The following is a 24845-nucleotide window of genomic DNA, read 5'->3' as shown; positions in this document are numbered from 1 at the left end:
AAAGTGTTTGCCTCCACTAATAAAAGGCATATTCCACATGAAAATATAATAGCTTTGAACATTTAAATGCTGAGTGATATAAAATCAAAATGAGAGGTTTATATGACTTTTTCTGGATCACGAGTGTATAAATTATAGAGTAAGAAATAAAACCACATATCCTGCAGCTCAAACCTAGTGTTCTTTTCATGCTGATCAAATTTTCAAAATAGAGCTAGTACTGGCCACCTGAAAAGCAAGGCCATTTACAAATGCATGTATGCACCACTTTAAGGCTTCGTGTATAGCAGATCCAGCAACCTGTGACAATTTTCAGAGACTGAAATGACTGTTGTCACCCGTGAGCTCCAGAGCAAAGTATGGAAACGAAGCCTTTGAGATCTTTTTACTCTTTCTCTCCAGTTCTCCTCCAACGCCCCCTTCAAGTGCCCTACCCTTCTATTCCTTGTCACCTGGCACTCCAGTAGCTCTGGCAAGTTGCACTTTTTAGGATCATCTCTGCATCATCTTCTCGTCATGGAAGAATTCAGGGCTATGTTAAGTGGTGCTACAGCACTGAGTTTAGTCATCTGCAAATTCAAAACTCCTTACCTTAATCAGAAGGTGCAAAAGAAAGTCTGAAAAGCCAGGAAGAGAGGGACCCAGGTTAGGATATTACTTTTCCTATGCTCAGTATATTAAAACAAACAAAACAATTCATTGTGCCCTTCACTCCAACCCTAGAAAGTGCCAACAAACAACATTTTCAGAACCTAAAATAACAAACCCTATCATCCCAGGTCCTTTAGCTGTTTCTTTCCAATGTTATAGCATGTATTTATAGTTTTCAATTGTCTATTTCCTTGATAAAGTAATCACTACACAAGGGCAGGGATTATGTCTGCTTTGTTCACTATTTCCCCAGCACCCTGGCACATAGTAGAGGCTCAATAAATATTTGAGGAGGGAGGGAGGGAGGGAGGGAGGAAAGGAAGGAAGGAAGGAAGGAAGGAAGGAAGGAAGGAAGGAAGGAAGGAAGGAAGGAAGGAAGGAAGGGAGGGAGAGAGGAATAAAACTAAAGAAAAGGGAATGATGACTTATTTTTAGCATGCATTTCTGAAATGAGAAAATTTTATGTTTCCACACAAAACTAATGGTCTTTATTTTTTCATAACATTTTACCATGCTTTCTTTAAATGATTAAATTTGTTTTACATTTGAATATCTTTCTGAATACTCACCTAAAAGAAAATCAACATTACTTCTATAGTTGAGATGCAGCTACCCTTACAAAGAAATCAATTTCTTTTTACCCAATGCCAAAGATCATTTCAGAAGGGTAAATTAACTTGAAATATTATAATTATTGGTATTTTTCTGCAAGATGTTTAAGCAACCACTAACACATCTTTTCTTATAGACTCACTTATTCTTATATCCTGCAGGTTAGCTGTGCTCATGGTATAGAAGTTTACATAGGAACACATTGTTCTGTTAAAGATTCAGCGAAGCAAAAGACATTTGGTATATAGCCTAAGATATTATTATAGCTGTTCTTTTACCCAAAAATTTCAGATATTTTATGAAATAATTTAATTAGCTTTCCCAGTGTCTTTATTAAATATCCAATATAATTAAATGACATAATTCATTTCTATTGGGATACATCTTAAAACATATTTCACTAATGGATGCTATTTACCTGGCCTATTTGGCTGAATAAGATATCATCTATTATAAGTATATAAAATTATTTCTACCCATGCTTCTAACTAAAGTATTTCTTTAAGTTAATACCTAATAATAAAAAAAGTATTAAACATTGCTGGGAGAATAATCATAAACAAATTAATGGAAGAAGGAATCTCCAGATGAGGAATTCAGGCCCTTCCATATCTTGATTTCAGCCTATGAGACCTTGAGCAGAGAAACTGTCTAAGCTGTGTCTTGACTTCTGATCTACAGAAACAGTGAGGTAGTAAATAGATACTAGACTAAGCCACTAAGTATGTTTTCTATGCAGCTACTAATCCAGATCGCCAGCTGTGTTATTTAGAACACATTGTGTGTATAGGTTGTGCCATATACAATTTCTGATGTTTGATGCATAAAATAATGGCAACTTCATAGAGTTGAGTGAATCCTTATGCTAATCAGGTGGTTCTCTGTGCTTATAAGACTGAGACTCTCAGCCCAAGAGGACACCTGCCGTAGTCTGCCCCATGACTTTCTCTGTAGGTAGTTCATATGGTTGTTTGCTTCTGTAGGGCCAGCAGGAAAATTTCTGACTTCTTTCGTATTCAACTTCTAAATCTTCTTTTCAAGGACTTGACCGATGAGGTCAGGCTCAACCAGGGTAATCTTTTTGATCAACCACAAGTCAACTGACGAAGGACCTTAATTAAATCTACAAAATCTCTTCACTTTTGACATGTGTTATTGGTTAGAAGAAACTTACAGGTCTCACCAACACTCAAGTGGATGGGATTAAACAAGGGCGTGTGTCATCACTTTAAATGATTCTCACTTATGAACTGGTGTGGCTAAGAAAATGGTCTATAATTTATTATCTTGTCTAGCAGCTATTTAACTTAGCTTGTGTGTTCCAAGCAGCATATTTACCCAGTGTTGTTCATTGTAGATAAATCTCATTCTGTACCTATTCATAGTCACTAGCATGAAATGTATCAATTTTACTGTTGAGGTGTGTTATTTCTGTCAATATACCTTCTGCAAAATTCCTGAGACTACTTGCTTATGCCTGGAGATGCTTAATCTACTTACATGGTTATGGGGCTTTGCATTTTGTTCAAAATTCGTTGGTCTTCTTGCTTTCTTAATCCCTTCATTCACTTAAGAATATTTTTCAAGAACCTACTATGTTTCAAGGGAGGAGATGGATAAAGGTGTACAGATTTAAGAGTGGAGCTTATAAACTAGTTGGGGAGACAGCTACCAGTCAACTAATCACACACAAATAGATTGTGCCTGCAACAATAACTACCAGAAAAGGAAAAAAATGCAAGTTTTATAGTTGATCACCAGGTTAAGTCCTATAAAGCTGCCATATTACCTTGAGTTAGTCAAGTGATCAACTAGAAATAAAATTAACTAGAAAGTAAGATTCTTTTTACGAAATCATTGGTCTGAAATAAAGAAGTTCTGGAAACATGGATGAGGGACATTAAGGGAATGGAGGTGGCAGTTCTAATCAGATTCACTCCGAAGAACGTGTGGTTTCAGGAATCAGTAGGGTGGCAGAGGCAAGGCAGGTGTGAAGGGAACTGTGGGAGGGAAAGGGGGAGAAGCACAGAGATGTCCACAATTCCACAGAGTGTCACTGGCACTCGGGACACTCAGCCTCCTGAATGGATTCACCACAGAATGAAAGCCCAGAAGTCTGCCTGACCTGTGTTGGTGGAAGTATCCTGAGCACAGTGACCTTTCTAAGTGAATGTCAGGTGCCAGCGGCCTTTCTTCCAACTGAGCACCACCCTGGATTTGCTAAACAACATTATCTTATCTGCCACCATTCTGGGACGGTGAGTACTACCAGGCCTCTGGGACTCACGAGCTTTCCAGTTGGGATTTTAACACCGTGGAGGCATCTCCCTGCAGCTCCACATGTAGTTTTTCAGAAAATCAAAATGGAAGGACCACAGAAGGGCGACAGGAGGGGATGCTCTGATATACGTCCACAATGTGTACTTTCCTGGTTTGTTGAAAGAAAATGAAACTGCTGCCTCCAGTGCTGGTGAGACTGTGGTGGACCCTGTGGTTCAGAGAACAATGATCACAGCTCCACGGTGACGGGATGATGCAGGGACCAGCAAGACTTTAAAGTGAGCACAGCCTTTCTGCAGGAAGAAAATATTCTGGCAATGATGGTTGTTAACACTGGAACTGGATTCTAACTCATGTGGTGTAATCTGTTCTAATGGAAGTTTTTAGAAACAGAGAAGATTTTAATATGTCCAGGAGAGTAGAGGCATGGCTCTGCATGAGATAGACCTTCAGTGAGTTGACTATTATAATTATTTTCCATGGCAAGTTTAGATTTAATTATAATGATATAAAAAAATTAATGTATATAAGCCACTTTGCTCATTGCATTGAACTTGTTTATGGCTCCCAGTTGCCTACGATTTACAGTGACATTCCTTCAGCATCCACTCACATCCTAGCTCACTTTTGCAAGCTTCTAAAATCCCCAGCTACACCTAGCCTCTCTGTCCTAGCATCCCTGCTTACTTGTGATTAGCTCTTCATGTTTGAATACTCATATTTGTATCTTGGTAGCACTTGCTCTGTAGTTTCTAAAGTGTGATATTGTCTCATCCTCTATCTTTTCCACTATTTATACTTCAAGTCTCAAATTTTAGGTTACGCCCTTGAAGAAGGTCCCTAATTCAACACTTACAGGTTGGTATAATCCTCCTCCGTACCATTTGTTTCCTTTGTGTATTTTAGATATCTGCACACCTCTCTGGCAGTGAACTGAACAAAGCCAAAGACTATATTTTACTCATCTTTTAATTGTTGTCAATCACCACAATCCCTACACAAAAGCATGTAATACTGTGAGTGTTTTGAGATAGGTGCTTAATTAGATATGCATATCCAATATGCTTACTGCAAACATTCAGACTGATTCCTGCGTGGCCCACATCAATTGGCTCATGAGTCATGGATTCTTCTGTGCAAATGTCTCAACTTTTAAAAATTTTTCTCATCTTACTTTCTAAGTCAAGATTTTTACCTACATTTTTGAATGATTTTTACCCACATTTTTGAATGAACCTCCTCACTCGTTTTCATACCTTCAAAGAATTCTCTACTCAACACATCTTTTACAAAGTAAACATAGTTATTATTTTTAAGTGGTCTAAATATATCACTTTCTTGTCAGAACCACAACAACAATAACAAAGACAAATAACTTTGACGTGCCCTCAGCATATACTCAACCAAGAATGAAGACTGTTGGTGGCTGAGGACAAAATTAACTGAAAAGTAAACATCAACCCTGCTGAACATCAGCAAGAAAAAGGGTGAGACTTGCTGACGAGCAGACTGCAGTATTCCCTTCAGAACACAAGCAGTGCTCCAGCTGGGACACAGACAACACCACACAGCACCACAAACATGACGAAACACTCCCCTTCTTCTGACCAACATCAGTGGCTGCTGCTTTTTTCCACGACAACTCTACTCCCACTTTAATCTTCCCAGTTCAGGGGTACCTTCAAGATTCCGCGTCACAAATTAGCCCCTGAAACTTGACAGTGTCCAATTCAGACCTGACTCTGGCTACCTAATTCTTACTCAAACTTACCAGTATGAGTCCCAGTCCCTTCTTAATCTCCCTGTAGTGACCCCTAAATTGCCCCTTGGATGTGTTCTCTGTTGCTGTAGCACAATTCACAAACATAACTTTGTTTGGCTCCAGGAGTGCTCTTGGAGGACTTTATTGAACCTACAGGACACACTAAGAATTTTTCAATGGGCTGTTATAATGCCCCCTCCTCCATTCCAGTAAACATCCTGTTCCCACAGTGAAAGTCATGGCTGATAATGACAGATTATACTGATGAGGGAATATTACTCATGGTTTTTGTTTGGAGGCAGAAACCATATATCAGTAGGTCTACAGAAATAGTTAGCAGTTGAGACTCTTTATTCTATCCAAAAACCCAGTTTTCTCTCCTCTAGTCATAGGTCTTAAGACACTTACACACCAAAAATATGCCCTTACCCCAAACACATCGTGTACTTTCTTATTTGGTATTAGCACTGTGTACATTCTTAACCTTAACGATTCTGTTAACCATTCTCTAGGTGTTAAATCTCCATTTAAAGCCCAGTCCAACTCTCATTTCTTCTGGGATATTATCTTCAGTCCAACATCCAGAACGAATCACCTTCTCTTCTAGACACACATAAGCCTTTGAACTTACATTAAACTTCATTGTGTATATGTTAATCTCTTTCACTGGATTATAAACCCTTTGGCTTTTACAAATCCACATTTTTAAATCTTAATGCCCAACACAGTTTCTTGAAAGCAGGGCTGCACAATACATATATAATTGATTAGCTTCGAAGGTTAACCAGCCTCTCAAGAAACTTGAAATTAATCCAGGATTCTAAACTAGCGATTTAATACAGTATTCAATTCTGGTTTAAAAACCAAAAGTGGTCGCTTCTCAATCCATTTTTTGATGGACACATTCCCTGAGGAGGCCAATTATAGATTCAAATTTACCCCTGAGGACCAATTTACAAAGGAGATGGAATTTTCTGGAAGAACAGTTCTGATAGGTTGTAACATATCCTAATGTCTTCCACTTATGAATATTGAGGGAGAAATAACTGCTATCATCAGCAAAAACAAGAGTATCGGTCTCCTTTGAAATTTAGTAATAAGTTCTTGTTCTTCTGTCTCCTACCGCTCTGGAAGTTTGAATACATCAGGTTGAAGCATAGAAAGTTTCCACTTTGTTTGGTCAAAAATTGTCAAATGTCATCAATGCCATGGTCCAAACAATCTGTGTTTCCTCACTCTAAACTGTACTGTGACAACTGAGTTAATTAGATTACATCTTCCTTTTGTTTCATTTTCCTTTATTAATGCACATCATCATGAAGAGTGGACTTGGTTGTTCCCCATCTCCATAGCAACAGATATACACATCATTGCAGAAGGAGAATCCTTCCTGGACATGGTGAATTGTAACCATTTACTATTTATTTTTACTATTTTCTGAGAGTGGTGTTTTCTTGACCTTGGCCTTCATTGCATTAAGAAAACTAAAACAACCAGGCTGGCGAAAGCATAGCAGTTATCATCCTCAGAGATTTTATCATATTGCTTCTGATCTATGAATACACCAGTGAAGTTTAGAAATTGAATCTAACCACCATGCACAATGTACTTTATTGCAGAGAATGCATCTTAGATGACTGCCAACATAAAATAGTCTTCTTCCAAAACCTCAAGTCAGGGTTGTCATGATTAAGATCCATTTCCCAAATACAGTGATCTCACCGCCTGGACCTGAGTCGGGGTGGAAGACAGCTTTCGGTGCGCTCATCTGCCAGGGTTGATCATAGTAATACTACGCAAATCCCTTTTCTAATAATATTTATAATATTAAGTCGTCAGTGAAGATTTTATTTCCATATTTTTCCACCTGGGGAATATCGCTGCCACAGAAATCAGTTGCCATCTAGAATGCTGATTGCACTTTGGTATCTTAACATTTACAGATTTCCTTTTTTTCCCCTATTTCTCTTTGCTTTCCTCCTAGAAATCCTTGGTTCAGGCACTTCAGTTTACTTTTCCACTAGTAATAACTACAACTTGAAGGTGACAGCTAAGTTTGCATAAGCAAGTGAGTTGATTAAAGGAACAAGGAGTTCTAAGTCACCTGTTGTTGGGGAAAAAAAAGTAAATATACAACGCAAAGATAAAAGATGAGATTAATTGTTGTATAACCACATGTGCTGCTAATAATATCCCAGCTGCTCAGAAGACACATCAACACTTTTTTTTTAGCCTCATATAGTTAAGGTTTTAGGGAAAGTAAGTTAATTTTTTAAAATAAAAATTTTAAGGAATAGTTTTAGATTTACAAAAAAACATGCAAAGATAGTACTGAGTTCCCACATACCCCCACCCAGGGTTCCCTGTTATTAATACATTGCATTAATATTAGACATTGTTCACAAGTAATGAACCAATGTTGATACATTATTATTCAATAAGATCCATATTTTACTCAGATTTTCCTAGTGTTTACCTTATATCTTTTTACAGAATATCATCCAGGATACCACATTACATTTAGTCATTGTGATCATATCTTCTTATGCTTTCTTTCACTGTGACAGTTTCTAGAACTTTCCTTGTTTTTGATGACCTTGACAGTCTTAGGAACACTGATCAAATATTATTTTAGAATGTCCCTCAATTGGGATTTGTCTGCTGCTATCCTCTGGATTATGCTGAGAATAAGACCACAATTGCAAGGTGTTATTCTCATCATATTACATTAAAGGAGCACACTACTAACTTGACTTATCGCTGTAGAGTTACCCTTGACCTCTTGACCAAAGTAGAGTTTGTCAGATTTCTCCACTTTGCAGTCACTCCTTTATCTCCTTTCGAAACTGTACTCTTTGGAAGGAGGTCATTATGCGACGCCCACACCTAAGGAGTGGGTAGTAAATGAGGGGGCTTCTTGAAGACGGAGTATCTACATAAATTATTTAAAATCATTCTGCATGGGGGACTTGTTTATTTTTTTCCCATTAATTACCTTCACCATATAATTAAATAATCAGACTAGATTCATGGCTATTTATTTTTACATTGGTTATAGTCCAGCACTACTTTATTAATTTTGTTGATAAAATTGTTCCAGCTTTGGTCACTGGAAACTCTTTCCATTGACTCCTGTATCTCTTTGACACATCCTCACTGAATCTGTTTTAAACACCCTCGCATTTGGGGGCACTGCAAAATGATCCAAACTCATTTTATAGATTCCTTGGCTCAGCCCTAGAATCAGCCATTTCTGAAAGGATCTCTGGTCCCTTTGCTGGAGAACAGAATGACAAACAAAGACATGGCCGCCAGGTATGTTCATTGCTACTGGGATATAGTTGCTTCTAGACCTCCTCAGCTGAAAGATCAAGGAAATACATGTGTGTATATTAATCAATATACTTACCCACTTCTATAAATACTTTATATGTGTATATCTGTGTTTATATTAAGCCAAACACGTGTTTATGCTGATATCTCCAACTCTAATCTATTACCATATGGCTCATTCTAGTTTCTTCCTCCCTTTGTTCATCCGTACCCTTACAATCCAGCATGAGAAACTTGACTCCTACTATCCTGTGTCCATTTAGTTAATTGTTCAGTTCCAGTGTATATGTACAATGGTTTCAAAATTGTTAACTGATACCTTTATGGGAAACAATTCACCAAACAGAGAAGAGTGCTTATATACCTTTCTTTTTGTCTTTGTTTTACAATCTCTATTTATTTCCAAAATTACTTAGTACCTTTTCCTGTAACCCCTTCAGAGAAGTTATTTAATGCATTTCTAATGTATGTCCCTATTTTTGTCACAGTCTGAGTTCCATCCCGGAATCCCCCAACCTGCTAAATGATGTTTTAGTTATGCACATATTTACCTCAGAATTTCTTTTCAAGGGGGAGAATGAAAACCAGTTTGGAGAATGATAAAGCCTAAAACCAAGAAAACACTTTGAAAGCCATTTTAATAGTCCCAACTAGAAATAGTAATTTCTGGAACTAAGAGATTATTCCAGAAGAAAGGAGTGGATAGAGTTTGGATGGAATGCAGTTGACAAGGGAATTGTGGAGAGAATAAGAAGATTAAGAATATATGCCCAGCTGGAGTGGCACAGTTGGATGAGGATTGTCCTGTGCACTGAAAGGCTGCTAGTTTGATTCTCAGTCAGCACACGTACCTGGGTTGTTGATTCAATCTCCAGTTGGGGCACATACAGAAGGCAAATGATCCATGTTTCTCTTTCACATTGATGTTTCTCTCCCCCCCCCCCCCACCCCACCAAGTCTCTCTCCCTCCCTTTCTTTCTGTCTAAGCATGTCCTCAAATGAGGATTAAAAATAATGTTTGTATGTAGTAGAAGAACGAGGGAAGGAATGTCTAGAGATAGCTACAAGGGGTTAAAAGATATGTAGAGAATACTATCAGTGAGTAAGGGCAAATAAAAAATTTGAGGAGCAGGTAGTGATCGTGGGAAAAGTCCAGTGCCAACTCAGTTTGAACACATGAAGTTTGAAGTACTCATACGTGAGTTTTGGACTAGAAATATAGAAATGAAAAGATCGTCTTTATGCGACAATGCATCATACAAAGTCAACATTAGTAGATGCCAACACCAATTTTTTCTATAACCATTGACCTTTAGGGTCCTGGGATAAGTTAAATTGCAGCAGAGTTCAGTGTGACTGTGACAAAGTTAGTTTTTACTGTTTTTATTTTGCCTGGCTTGACCTCATGGGAGGCAGGTCATGGAAATAGCCTTCTGGCAATTACTTAGGAGAGGGAGAGGGAGAAGCAGGGGAAGAGGGAGAACAGGACAGGGAAGAGGAAGAACAGCAGCAGCTTACATATGAAGAAATCGAATCCTTTCTCCATTGGAACATCTTTTGGTGCCTTGCCAATATCAACTCACATCCCCAGTGATAGAATTTTTGTCCTTTATTTGTTTTTAGAGATATCTCCATATATTGACCAGATCTTGACATGTAGGTCCTGGGATCCCAACTCCGTGACTATTGTCAGGAGACTGGCAGATAAATATCGTAGGTTAGAATGATTTTCTATACCAGTGATGGGGTTGGTGGCATGTACACAGCAAAATAGTACATATTGTCACCAAACAGCTCTGTTGAGCTGATATGAAAACACTGGGAAAGCTTGTAGCATTGTTAAGTTATGGAGCATCACTTTCTTGAGCTGGTATTAATTCTAGAACAAGTTCTCAAATTCCAGTTACAGGCTCCCTCAACAGGAACGTCAACTCATCAATAAATGAAAAAACTCACACATTTTATTTCTTTATAACACATTGATGATGTCACACTCACACACATTAGAATAAAGATTGTATATGTGCTAAAAATATGGCTCAAATATGACAAGGCACTACTGAGGATGACAAAATGACACTGGGAATAAAGTATCCCAAAGGCAACATTTTAGAAGTTTGCATCAGTGGCAACATCAAGACTGGCTTCACAAACATATCGTTGGTGCCCCCTGCCCTCAGAACACGGTAATATACCAAGTCTACTCAATGTCAAGTGATAAACATACATGTGTTCCGGAGCATGCACATTGCCCAAAGTCATGTATAATTGTCAAGACCAACAACAACAGCAACAAATAAACATGGACATTGTGTAGAGCTGAATACAAAAATCTCTGTGAAGTTTTAAAATAGAATACATGGCCAAGTTTTTTTTGCACTTAGAAAAATTTGCTTAAACTTTGTCCCCAAGACCTCCCAAAAATATGACTTCCTTTTTTTCTTTTTGTATCTCAGAGTACTTATGTTTGAATGAGATTACCTTGTGAAGTTTAAACCTTTGAAAGCTCTCTGAAATTTAGAATAAATTTTACGTCAGAAAAAAACTGAATTTATTAGACAGATGATAGATAGCAAGTGTGGCAAATAAGTAATTGAATATATGTACGTTTTCTCTATTTCTTCTCTCTCTCACAGGCAATTGGGTTAATCTCATAAAAGAGTCACTTTGAACAACAGATAGATGTTATACTACCTGGACACTGTTTTGTTCATATAAATTGTGCTTTAGTGTCTTGGTAATTAAAAACAAAGACCTTTTAATCATGTCATCTAGAGATTATTTCACTTACTGCTGTTTGGCTACCAGGCTGGTTGCTTTATTCAGCAATGGTGAGGTGGATACCTTTACTTAAGGAATTAACATTCCATGATTTGTTGTCTTTGCCAATAACAAAAATGTTGGACAGATGGGTGCCAAGCTGTGGCTTTTGGCAGCTTTCACATGAACCACATAAAAAAAACTAAGATGTCTCCCTGTGTTGGTGATCACACCAATTCTTCCCAGGTTAGCACCACCAGTCACCATACACAGGTTACCAATGGCAACTTAATGAAATCAATAATATTGTCAGTCACCAAATCAATCTGATCAATTTTAATGAATCTTTGAATGCAAATCTTCACTTCCTCTCTTGTCAGGGCACGCATAAGTCTGTTCCTTAGGAAAGCGGTGATGGGGAGATGTTCTCTCAGCCCTCGGGGGCTGGTAGAGGGATAAGGGGCAAACACTTTGTCATTTTAGCCAGTGTCTAATGTTTCTAAGTGGCTACATGCTTCCGATGCCTCTTGGGAAAAGAAGCCTGTGCTAGGCATGAAAATAGCCTTTTGATAAAAGGACAATTTCAACTTCCTTACACTTTATTTCCTGGGTGACCAAGTTGATTTATAAATCTTAATAATGTAATCTCCACCTGCTGTTGAGGCTAAAGATACAACTAAAAATATCCTGGTGATACCTATGATCTGTATCACTATTTTTAAATTGAATACAACAGGAACCTAAGCTAAATTATTCAAGAGAGAGAGAGAAAATTTATTTAAAAGACATTAAGAAGGTTCACAGAATCAAAGGAATAGCTAAAAATTGATTAGGCCTCAGAGAAGACAAGAGCTTAAATCTTACCCAAGATCAGGTAGTAGAATTTAAGAGATAATCTACTAAGGTCTTAAATTTTGAGAAGAATCAATTACACCCATTCATCTCCATCCCTGAGTTGCTTAGGTCAAGATTCAAACTGTGAGGGAAGATTATGGCAAGCGGAGCTATTCACAGCCCGTTGGCTAGTTGGGTTGGTGGGCACCTTAACTGGTAGTCCTTCAGGTGTGCATAAAATAGAAAAAGGAAAAAAAAGGATTATATGCAGCTTTGGATGCTTGACAGACATCTTTTAATTAAATGAACTTAACATTGCATTGCCTTTTGGTAGTCAGTCAGTTTAGACTTGCCAAATAGAGTCCACTATTTAACCAAGATTGTTTTGACTATTTAGCTTTATCAAACACTTAGTTTTTCCCCCCACATCTGGACACTGAAAACTTACAAGAATTTAACCAATTGACAAATAAAATTAAAATTTAATTGAAAAACTTCTCAAACTATTCATTTAGCATTCATCACATGCAAACTAGGTATTATATTTGGAAGCTTAGACTTTTTAATTCAGCATATCAGTACTGAATAAAATGACTGACTCAGGTAATAAGCTAAGGTTTTAGATGTGCCGTATGCTAGTACATCAAAGATTAAAGTTGAAACCTATTAAACCTTATGGTAAAGTAGAATATATACTTGTACATGGTAGAGACTGACTAGCTATTACTTGTATTCTAGTTGAGTCTGTAAATTCTTTGAGAACATGCTAATGTTCTGTTAGTCAATCTATTACTAGCAAGCTTCCAAAACTTGGAACAAAATGTTAATCTAACTTGCTATTTATTTAAATCCTCACCCGAGGATATTTTTCATTTATCTTCAGATAGAGTGTGAAGGAGAGAAAGAGAGAAATATCAGTATGATCAGTTGCCTCCCACATGACCCCGACCAGGGCTCGGGACTGAACTAAAATTGAGGTACGTGCCCTTGACTGGAATCTAACCGGAGACTCTTTGGTCCGAGGGCTGGTGCTCTAACTGCTGAGCCAAACCAGCCAGGGTGTCACTATTTATTTTTTGAATTAGAGAAAGACAATAACCTATTTCATAGAAATTCCCTAATTGCAGAGATTGAAAGTGAAGAGCTTTATGAAAATTATATTTATTTTTCTTTGTTAAAAAAAAAAATCAACATTATCTGTGTCCAGGGTAGGCCCAGAAATGAAGTCTAACTTGCCAGAATTCTGTTTGATCCTTTATATTGTGCTTAAATTAAAAGAAGTTTTAAAACACTGAACTGTTCCTGTTTATAAGTTGCTGATGCTATAAATCTAGTAGCGTTGATATCAGCAGAAAAGTCCCCATAGCCTACAGTGTACCTTAATCCAGATGACCAAAAAATACTTTCCAATATCTTTTTTAGTAAATTCAGATTCTTTTACACTGGGTAGAATTATAGCCCTAATGTAGTTTATGGGTTCATCTATGACATGATTTTGAAGTCTCTAAGGACACTGTGTTCTCTGCAAGGTCACGGCGACATGAGCAAAGCAACCCAAATGACTCACGAAGAAGTCCACCAGCCTCTGCGGATTCCTTAGTAAAGACTGGTGAATCTGACACTGGAAGTCAACACAAGATCTGTTTCTGATGAGATACAATGAAAGAGTCCCCTCAGTGTCAGGTACAGAACATCACCCCAACCCTCACCTTGCTGTGCTTTCTGAGATCTCGGGGCAGTGACACTTGCATGTTGATGGAGTTTAAGTAAACATGGAAGTCACCTGCATCACCGTTTTCAGGATAATGCACCAAACTAAACAAACAAGCAAACCAGCCTAGGAAATAACAAAGTCAGAATTATTGGAACTCTCTGTTAACCGTTAGATTATGTTCATTCTAAAAAAAAAAAAAAAATACTTTAAAAGTTAGTCTGCATCGTGAATACTAATTTGCACTGGGTGACTATATATGCATTTATATTGTGCTTAATTAGTTCTCTCGACTAACAATTTAAGCAGATGTTCAGATCCACCCATTGGAGGAAGTCTTGGATTGTAGGGGTTGCGTGTGGGTTTACTGACTCTCAAGCCACATCTTTCAGCCCATCCTTTCCCATTGAATTTCAGATGCTCCTGTCTTCACACCTTACAGAGTTCTAAACTCAGGATCCCAAACTTTTAGCTTAAGAGCAACACATTTTAAAAATTTTGTTTGCTTTTGAAGTGATAAAAAAAAATTTCATGTTTCCACACACATATATATGAATATACATATGTGATGAAATCATACATTCATTTAAATGAAGTATTTATTTATTTAATCCTCACCCGGGAATATTTTCCCATGTATCTTCAGATAGAGAGGGAAGGAGGGAGGGAGAGAGAAACATCGACGTGAGAGAGACATCAATTGGTTACTTCCCGCATGACTCCAACTAGGGCCGGGGACTGAACCACAACAGAGGTATGTGCCCTTGACCAGAATTGAATCCGTGACTCTTTGGTCCAAGGGCCAAGGCTCTAACCACTAAGCAAAACCGGCCAGGGCAAATGAAGTATTTAAAAGTATTTTTGTCCATCTTTGTATTTCCTTCTTCTCCCTCTTCTCTACCTTCTCCTGGTCCCCCAGAGCCCATGTTAACAACCTAGTAAGTAACCATCCAGTGTTTTTTCTCATGCTCAGATGATTATTTATGTCTATAATATTCATGACTACGTATACACTATATGTATTATATATGATGTATATGTTCACATTCAAATGCATATAGATACAAGATTTTGATCTTAAAAAAAAAAAGTGTAATATGGTCTACCCATCTGGCATTTTTCTTTTGCCACTGCACAGTCCTTTGTGGAGATCTTTGCAACTTAACTGGTCCACAGTGTGAGACCAAGGGGAGGCAGAGAGGTGAACAGATCTGGGCTGCTGGGAGGAGTGTATCATCCATGGCATTGTCACCGTACCAGTGTGCAGTGACACTAAAAAGCAAGGCGTCTTCTAGCTTAGTGTATTTATTGCAGACAGTGAACCACCGCCATGTTTTTGTCTAGGTGAGTTGCTCTTTCCACCTCTCCCCCGGCCCGTCTACTTACACACTGTAGTGGCTATAGAGCTCTAATTAGCTATCTTCAATCGCCACATAGTATTCCAGACTATGTACGTCTCATAAAAAGTTGCTTTCCTGTTGAAAACCTTTTGTCTTTTCTCCAGTTACATTGCTACTCAGCAGTTTTCTGATGTTCCTGTGGTCTGGTGCTTTTTACCTACCAAATAAAATCCCCAGATAGAATTACTTGTCCAGAAGAATATGTATTTTTTTAATTCTAAATATATTTTAAGAATATTTGGGGGGGAATTCTAACAATTCAAATGTTTACAAGCAATATGTGTTTTCTTCATTTTTGTTTAAGTTAATATGATGGGTATAAAAATTACATTTTTCAAATCCTCTACAGACACACACACACCACACACACACACACACACACTCACATAGGTATATTTTCTTTGTATTTCTCTTGCTTTTTTATTTATTTATTTCTGAGCTGATGTCTTTCATCAATTTTGGAAATTTCTAACTATTCTTTTTTTTCATTTTATCTCTCCTTTTTTTCTGGGATGCCATTTTTCAGACATATTACATCATTTAATGCCAGGTCTAAGCCACTCTACCTCTGTTCCAGGTGCCTTATACTGTGTATCAAAAATCACAAATTTAGTGGAGTGAAAAATGAACATTTATTGTTATTATCTCACATGCACCTGGCCTTGACAGGGCTCAGCTAGATGGTGCTCACTAACCGTTTCTCATTTCATTTTAATCAGGCAGTGGCTTCAGCTAGACTTATTTCAAAGACTCCCTCACTCACGTGCTTCTGGTTGAAGGTGGCTGTCAGCCAAGACACTTGTATGTGGCCTGAGTCCGGTATCCTCTCCAGGTGGCCGAAGCCACCTCACAGCAGAGTGCTGGATCCTGTCAGTGAGTAACCTGGGAGAGAGTAGCAGAAGGGCCATGGCCATCTCTGACCTCCTCCTCCAAGTCACCAAAGGGTCACATTAACCACATGATGTTTGTCAAGGCAGTCACAGAGGCTCCTCCTGATGGGAAAGCATCATTCAATGTGTGGACGTGTTCGGAAATGACATCTTTGCAGTCTTCTTTCCTGTTGGGTTTCAAGGGCATGTTTCCTATTAATCTATCTCCAAGTTCACTTATGCTTTCTTGTGTCATGCCAACCTGTTGTCAAGCCTATCGAATATTTATTTATTTTTGATTTTGTATTTTCCATTTGCTGTTCTTATCTTTTCATGAGGGCTGTCTATCTTTTCCACTATACCATTTCATGTTTTTATGTTAATTATGTTATAGTTCCTGTCTGATAATGCCAACATGTTAGTAATCTCTGGATCTGCTTCTGTGCACTGTTTCCTTTCATAATCATATTCCACATTTTCTTAATTTCTTATTGCATGTCAAATCATTTATGTCTAGAAAAGATTATATTTCATCTTCAATCAGGCCACTAGACCAAGGGGGTGATTATTTGAGTTGGGTAAGGAATTTGTCATAGCTTTAGTTAGACCTAATTCATCACCAGATTTAAATGTTTATGGGTAGGGCCAGCATCTATTTTTAGCACAACTTTGTGTGCAGCACTGACAACATCCCACAGAGTTCCGTGCTTTACAGCCATGAAACCTGCTAGTTTCGGTCATCGGAGAGTTCTCTATCCTCTCCAATTTTTCACCCTAATATTTCTTTCCCAAGCCTTAATGAGCAGAGGGCCTTATAATTTGTGAATGCTCGCAGCTCCTGAGAGATGTGTTTCTCACCTCCCCTGTGCCATTTTCTAGCCTTTGGCAGAGTACCTTAAACTGGTTTCTCTCCGTAAACTTTTCTTGCTTCTAGTCCTAAGTAGTTGAGTACCTCAAATGCTTTGTTGTTGTTTTTGTTTGTTTGGTTGGTTGGTTCTCTTGCTCTCTCTTTTATCTCCATTAAGAGAAGAGTTGACCTGCACTTAGGGTAGGCCTCATGTACCAAAGAGGGACTTGATTCATTTGTTGCCTTACCCCAGTGTCTGGCATACTGGCCTCTAACAGTTGCTGAAGATCTATTGGGAGGAATTGGACCATCAGTGAGTGCTGGGACCCTCAACTTCTAATCTGTCACATCAGTCCAAACACATCCATTAAAATTCTGTTAACTACTAATTGGGCTATTATATCCTTCCTATAGACTATGACGATGTCTTCCCTCTCTCATGAATAAGGATGTCTATGAGTCACTTCTCTCCTACGAGGAGCTTATCGCATTTTTAAAATTTTAATTTACTGAGGTTTTCTTGCATTTTTTCCAAACCTGTCACAGGTTTGTAAAAAGTCTGTCTTTGAAGCTCATCTACATTGTTAGGGCTTTTCAGGTGAGAGCAGGGATCTCCTACAGTTTTCTGTATGTGAGTGGATACCTAGCCTTGTCAATGGCAGTGATTCTTTTCATTATTGTGGGTTTTCATGATGTGCTTGAAGATTACATTATTCCAGTTTTCCTTTGAAAATTCTTGTCACAAAAAATCTACTTTCGTATACCAGCTTCCCCTTAACACAGAGAGGTTTTAAACTTCATGCGAATGGTGTCCTGCTGCTTTGGAGTCTGATGAGATTGGGGGGGGGCATCTCTTGAATACTTGTGGGTAGGCATTTTCTTTCCACTGTAGATCTCTCCCCTCAAAACATCTATTGATCGCTCCCTAATGGCTCCACCAGGGATAGAATGGGCATCCTAGTTATGTGCCCTGACCAGGAATCAAACCCGCCACCTGTTGCTGTACTAGACATGCTCTAACCAACAGAGCAGAGCCACCTGGCCAGGGCCATGCTACTCTTTATGGCCACCTGGTTTGTATGTCATGACATCAGAATCTGAGACCCAGTCTTGAGCCAAATGAAAGCTCATATGATCCTTGTGCCTAATGTGTTTGCAGGGGAGAGGCTACAACAATAATGTCTTCCTGAATGGAGGGGCTGGGCCAAATCATAAGTAGTTATGAATTTTAAAATAATTTATTGCAATGCCTGGCCAGTGTGGCTCACTGGTTGTGTGTCGACCCATGCACCCAAAGGTCACCTGTTCAATTCCTAGTTAGGGCACATGCCCAGGTTGTGAGCCCAATCCTCAGTGGGGGCATGTGGAAGGCAACCAATCAATGTTCTCTCTGATCTATGTTTCTGTCTCTCCCTCTCCCTTCCCCCCTCTCTAAAGTCAAAAAAAAGAAATATTTAAGAAATAAAATAATTTATTGAAATGAAAAAAGACTAGATTGGATACTAATCTCCTTGGGAGGCTAGGAACACCTAGTCAGTTCAACCAATACCCAGTGTTGCTAATTCTGCCTGAATCCATTATTCTTTCCTGAAGAATAATGAAGAATAGGGAAGTCTTTTAAAAAATTTTTTTTTCTCAAAGAGACAAAAGTTCCAATTATCCACCACTTACCATAAGAAAAATCCTAGACGTAAGTGATTCTGCAGGGTGCCATAAATGGGAACAAGAGTTTCCTCCTGGCATTAAAGCAACACAAGAAGACATGATTATCTTTGAGAGGATAGAGATGAAATAAGAATAGTCCACATGATCTACAGCTTGGATACTCATAAAAGATTCTGTAATGGATAGCATGGGATAGAAAGTAAGTGGAAATACATGCATTATTATCAGGAGAGGCACCTGGGGTGTTATAAATTGATGTAGTAAAATCCTTTCAGAAAGCAATTTGGCAACCTGTCTGAAAAGAAATAAAAACCTTTATACCTTTTGACCTAGTAATATCTCTCCTGAGAATTTAACCTAAAGAAATGATTCAAAGGTGGAACACAACTATATGCATAACATTATTAACAACCACATTAACTCTGCCGGTGGAAAAAATGGAAGCAACCTAAATATCCAACAAGAGAAAGGTAGTAAATTTGGGGACATTAAATTTAAAAAATCAGATAGCCATTACAATTGTAATTATGAATTTTGAAGCAACTTGAAAAATATATGCAATGGAGTCAGTGATAATGAAGACTACAGAATGCAGTATCTAATGATTAGGCCTTTTTATTTTTTTTGTGGTTTTTTTTTTTTTTTTAATTTTTTCAATCCTCACCTCAGGATATTTTTCCATTGATTTTTTAGATAGAGTGGAAGGGAGAGAGTGAAAGAGAGAGAGAGAAACATTGATGTGATAAAGACACATCGATTGGCTGCCTCTTATACGACCCCAACTGGGGCTGGGGTGGGGATCAAACCAGCAACCCAGGTACAAACCACAGGCCTGTCAGGGCATGGGCCAGCACTCTAACTGCTGAGCCAAACTGGCCAGGGCTGATTAGGCCTTTTTAAAAAGAGTGGCACTCAAGTCTCATGTGTTTATCTTGCTTGCATAGAACTTGGCAGAGACCTGAGGCAAAGGTCCAGTGATTAATTGTATTCACTGTACTGATACTTGTAAACTTGCACTTTAGAATTTAGCCATTTTGAATACTGTGATTCACTGGGACAAGGTTATTGAATATGATCTTTTCAACTTCATAGATGTTATGTACTTTTAGTTGTTTCTTGTTTCCTGTTGGGTTATCTACTACTTTGGTACGTCCCATTTTCTAAGCACAGTTTGGGAAAGTACAGATCCAAGCCTGCACACACCTTTTACGCTAAATTATTTATTGTATATCTAACATGTGCAGGGCACAAAAACTCTCTCCTATGCTTACAAGAAAAAAGCCCCTTACATTGTAATCAAGGAACCCCTCCAAGTCCACACACACATCCCAACTCTCCCATGAAACCTTGGTTTGTGCACCCAAGAGATAGTACTTGGACTTGACAACCTAGTACACTCCATTTGTACTTAGATTTGTTCCTTTGTGAGTCTAATGACTTGAACACACCTAGAAATGTTTCCTTCTGTGACCTCTAGCTATTTAGGTCCTACCTATGTATCAAGAACCAATTAAAACCCATTCTTATACCAGAAAGCCTTTCCAGAAAATTCCATGCTAATTGATCTCTCCCTCTTGGAAATCCTATGTCTCTGCAAGTTGACATTACTTGTATTATTAGTTTGTATTACTATTCCAATGCCAAAGGTATATATTTTGACTGCTTGTATGTCTTTATTTCAACCATCAGATTGTTAGGACTACAAAGGCAGGAACCGATAGCCTCAGTCCTTACATAAGTGGGTGTAAATAAGCAACCAATACACAGCTGTTATGAAATGCTATTGGTGATGTCCTTAAGAAACAGTTGGTGTTGGCTTTGAAACTCAATGAGTTTGTTTTAGCTTCTGGGTTATGTAATACTCCCATTATAACACTTTACCTGTTAATGGAAAAGTTGTAAAACCACTTTGTCTCCTGTCTTCCTCCGAGAGGCGAGGTTCTAAGGTTCAGAGACATGGTCCATGCACTATCCTTCTCGGAATACCCTGAACATGAGTATCAGCTCTGTCACAGAGAAGTCCACTGTTTGTTACTGTATGCATCTATTAACCAGCTTTGTTTTATTTAAGGGTCTTACTTTTATGTATTGAAATAAAAAATGATAGTAAAGCCCTGGCTGGTTTGGCTCAGCGGTTGGAGCAACAAACTGCAGACTAGAGAGTCCCGGGTTCGGTTACCGCTAGGAGCACTTCCAAAAAAAAAAAAAAAAAGATAGTAAAAAGCATAATATTTCTTTGGAAGTAAAGTTTAGAAACAAAATTTACCAAAAAAAAAGAAAGAAAAGAAACACGGAAAACGAAGAAACAAACATTTCTCAAGGGCTTACTTTGTGCCTAGGAAGGAGCCTTAATGAACATTCTTTATTTTTATATTACTAATAATGCCAAAATTATTTGAGTGTTTAATATGTGCCAAGCACTTTTCCTAAGAGTTTTAAGCATAGAGTGGTTGTTAATTCTCACAATGCCATGAGGTACAAGTACTCTCTATTGCAGAGAGGATTAAACTAAGGTACTAAATATTTGTAATTATAGAGTTTAGTATACTCAACCAAGTACTCAGTATAAATGATAAAGAAATTAAACTTTTCTTGAAGGTGACAAATAATAGGAAAATATTGCATTTTAAAGTCAATTTAATTCATTTATAAAAATGAACCTAGAGACTTGAGTGTTTCCCTAAAAAACATGTTTATGGTTCTTTTAAATTTCATCATTAAACTTTTTATGATTTTATTGAGAAAAATTTAATATAAAACTTCACATAAATTTATTTAGAGTGATTGGTTACTCTATCTTATTGAGGTGTTATAAATTTTAAAAAGAGTAAAATAAAATATATATAGCCTAAGTTTCCTTTCTAATGCCTGAATATTTAGCATTATTTGATAAAACATCAACCTGTTTAATGTAGAGCAGACATTTTTACAGCTTGATTTAAATTACACTCAAGGAACAGTGTGAATCACATTATTTATGAAGAATTAATCATAAGATTTATTTTTCTCTGAAGTGTTGATAAGCAAACACTTTTTTTAAATCTAGAAAATAGCATTTCTACACTTCAAGGAGATACTGTCTAAGTTGATTTATCTATTTTATTAGAGGTTATAAATAACTAAGCAGATCAAACTGATATTTATTTGACAGTTGCCATGTCTAGTTGAAAAAATAAGACTATTTTCTATCAGAATTTTTGTAAGCAAACATATAATTTTGCCCTGTGTTGTAAAAATAATTTTATATATATCCCAAATCATCACAGTGACATTTACTTTGTCACTGATGGTTAGAAATTTGTATTTATTTAAATATACTAAAAATTAAATAATCATCAGTTTATTCAAGTGTTGTTTAAAAGGTGCTAAATAATTCAACTTCTACCCAGCAGTAATACCTTGATTAATACATCCTCTGGGAAGGAGAATCAGGATTATTTATACAAGCTTAACTGTTTTATCTAAAGACATCATTTGGAGGATGAAAGAAATCTCTCTAAATGAAATGCCATGCATTAACAAACCAGAGGAGGGGGTTTTGCCGCTTATTTTCCCTCTCCATGAAGGTTCTGCAGTAACAATAAGTGTATCGGATGTGCCCTGAAAACAAACCTGAGTTGGTCCATTTTTGGAAAGAGCACAGTGGCCATAATAACAGAAGAGAGAATTCATCTTTTCTTACTTCCTTCATATTCCTGCCCCTCTTCTCCTCGTCTGGCCTCAAAGCGCTACAGCAGATGGGAGAGGAAGAAAGATGAATAAACCTAGAACATGCAGCTTCAGCCCAGGCGTTCACCAGGGGCAGTAGAAAGACAACAGATTATGAATTCAGAGGACCTGGTACTGAACATTTTAAATGCTAGCTACAGTTCTAAACTCTTGGCTAACATTAATCTAATCCTTACCGTTACTCAAATGAGGAAGGTACTCTTTATGTACCAATTTTACAGATAAAGAAACTAAGGCACACAAAGCTTCAACAAGATGCCTAAGATCACAAACCAGTGAGTGACTGAGGCTGGACCTAAAGCTGTGGTTGGAGTATGAGCTGCACTACCGTGTACATGAGGCCTTTTCTCCAGGTCTTAGGCGAACCATGTAATATGCAGATTTTCTTGGACACTTAACCTTTCTGAGCGTCGGTTTATTTAGTGGGAAGGAGCAGTATCTTTAGTTACTGACTGTGGCTAGGTTGCATCTTACACTTTCTGAGTGTCCTATATCTTATTAATATCTACCTAGCACACATCTACCTAGCAACTTACTCTCCAGCTTCCACCACACCCAGCTTTTAGCTGGACCCAGGTACCATATTTTCAATTTCAAATCACGTACATATGTGGGGAGGGTAGCACACTTATTATAAGAGTTAGTATTTAGTGATATTTGCATAAAGTAAGATATTGTATTCTAAGACATATCCCAATATTTCTTATTTTATATCTCTTTCACTAGACGGTGGGCATATGTGTTTGACCTATTCTAGACTGTGTCTCCAGGGCCCACGGAGGGCCAGCTGTCTGGGAGAAATTCAATAATTTTATGAAAGAGTGAGTGAGTAGTTTTTCTATATCTATAAAATTTCCATCAACAACGTGATAGTAAATGAACCTTCATTAATGGGCACACTTTATAATAATGATAGCATCTTCTGGGAATAATAGCAATATAAGTGAGCCAGAAGACATGTGTCCGATAGAATCAAATTTGTGCAATGGAAAAACAAAAAGAAGGCTCAGAGGCATTTGAGAAATCCTTAAGTCATTGATGTACTAAATCGATATCTTTTTCCTTTGAGATAAAAATGTGAATTATAAGGCTGGTTTTCTCAGTGGTTAGAGCATTGGCCTATGGACCAAAGAATTGCAAGTTTGGTTCCAGTCTAGGACACGTTCCTGGCTTGCAGGTTAGATATCTGGCCCTGGTCAGCGTTGTGTGAGAAGCAATCAATCGGTGTGTCTCTCTCGTATTGATCTCTCTCTCTCTCTTTTCCCCCCTCCCATTCTGTCTGAAAATCAATGGAAAAATATCCTCAGGTGAGGATTTAAAAAAAGTGGGTTACAGAAATTGCATATCTAAAGCTGTGGTTAAAATGGGAATAACCGATCAATAAAAGTAAAACTATAAAAATAAACAAACAAAGGTAGCAATAACAACAGCAAAGGACAACAAAAACCACAGAACAGCGTGTTCAAATGACATCCTTCCGGCAGCCTTGATCCGGTCAGATGACCTAAGAACTAATTCCCAGAAACACATGCTTTGAGGGGTGACCCCACTCTGCAGCTCGAGGTGAAGGAGATGTCTCTGAGTGATTTCCATGCCTCACTTCAGTTGCACTCAGGAGACAGAGGAATGCCCCCACCATCACTCCTCACACAGGGCTCCGCGGCCATGTCTGGAAGCCAGCCGGCTCCTTGTTCTTGCCTGTGCCTCCAACTTTTACAATTCGAATTCAGAACTCAATTAAATGACATCTTAAAGGTAAAATTGTTATATGCCTTGTATCTTTACATGGAGATATTTTATAAGAAGGCTTTTATATTCTTAGTTTGAAGACTTACATTTCTATGCAGTCGTAACCTAACAAGCTGGGTATGTGAAACAGGTCATTAAGCTGAGTGTTTGACGATATACTGACTCACCCTTAAAGAAAAGAATAAAAATATATAAAACTTTTCCAAAATGAGCAATGATCCTCCACAACAAAACTGAAATGCTTTTGCAAAACAGGCTTGAGGATAAAAACCAAAAAATAAATGTGTGCATTTAAAAGTACTTGCGGCCAAGGATCTCATCTTAAATATTTGAAGTATTCAGGCCTCCAAGCACCTGTTCAAGTTTGTGCTAAGTCCCCCAGGCAGCTGCTCACTTGCCTCTGCCTCAGGCTGGTCCTGAACGTGGTCCAGGATGAATGGCCGATGAGCAAGTTCAGCTGCTGCTAAATCACAGGTGTTGGTCCCTGATGGCCTTTGGTGGTGGGGGATAATTCACAAAGACAAAGAGAAAATAGCCATCAACCTCGGGCTCCTCAAATCCAGCCTTTTAGTGTTTGTGCTCAAAACGAAAGAATCCACTAGAAAAATGTATAGGCCAGTATCAGGCCTAACACAATATAGTT

This window comes from Molossus molossus, unplaced genomic scaffold (assembly GCF_014108415.1).
Source record: "Molossus molossus isolate mMolMol1 unplaced genomic scaffold, mMolMol1.p scaffold_m16_p_11, whole genome shotgun sequence".
NCBI classification, from domain to species: Eukaryota; Metazoa; Chordata; class Mammalia; order Chiroptera; family Molossidae; genus Molossus; species Molossus molossus.
Note: the sequence above shows the minus strand (reverse complement) of the source record.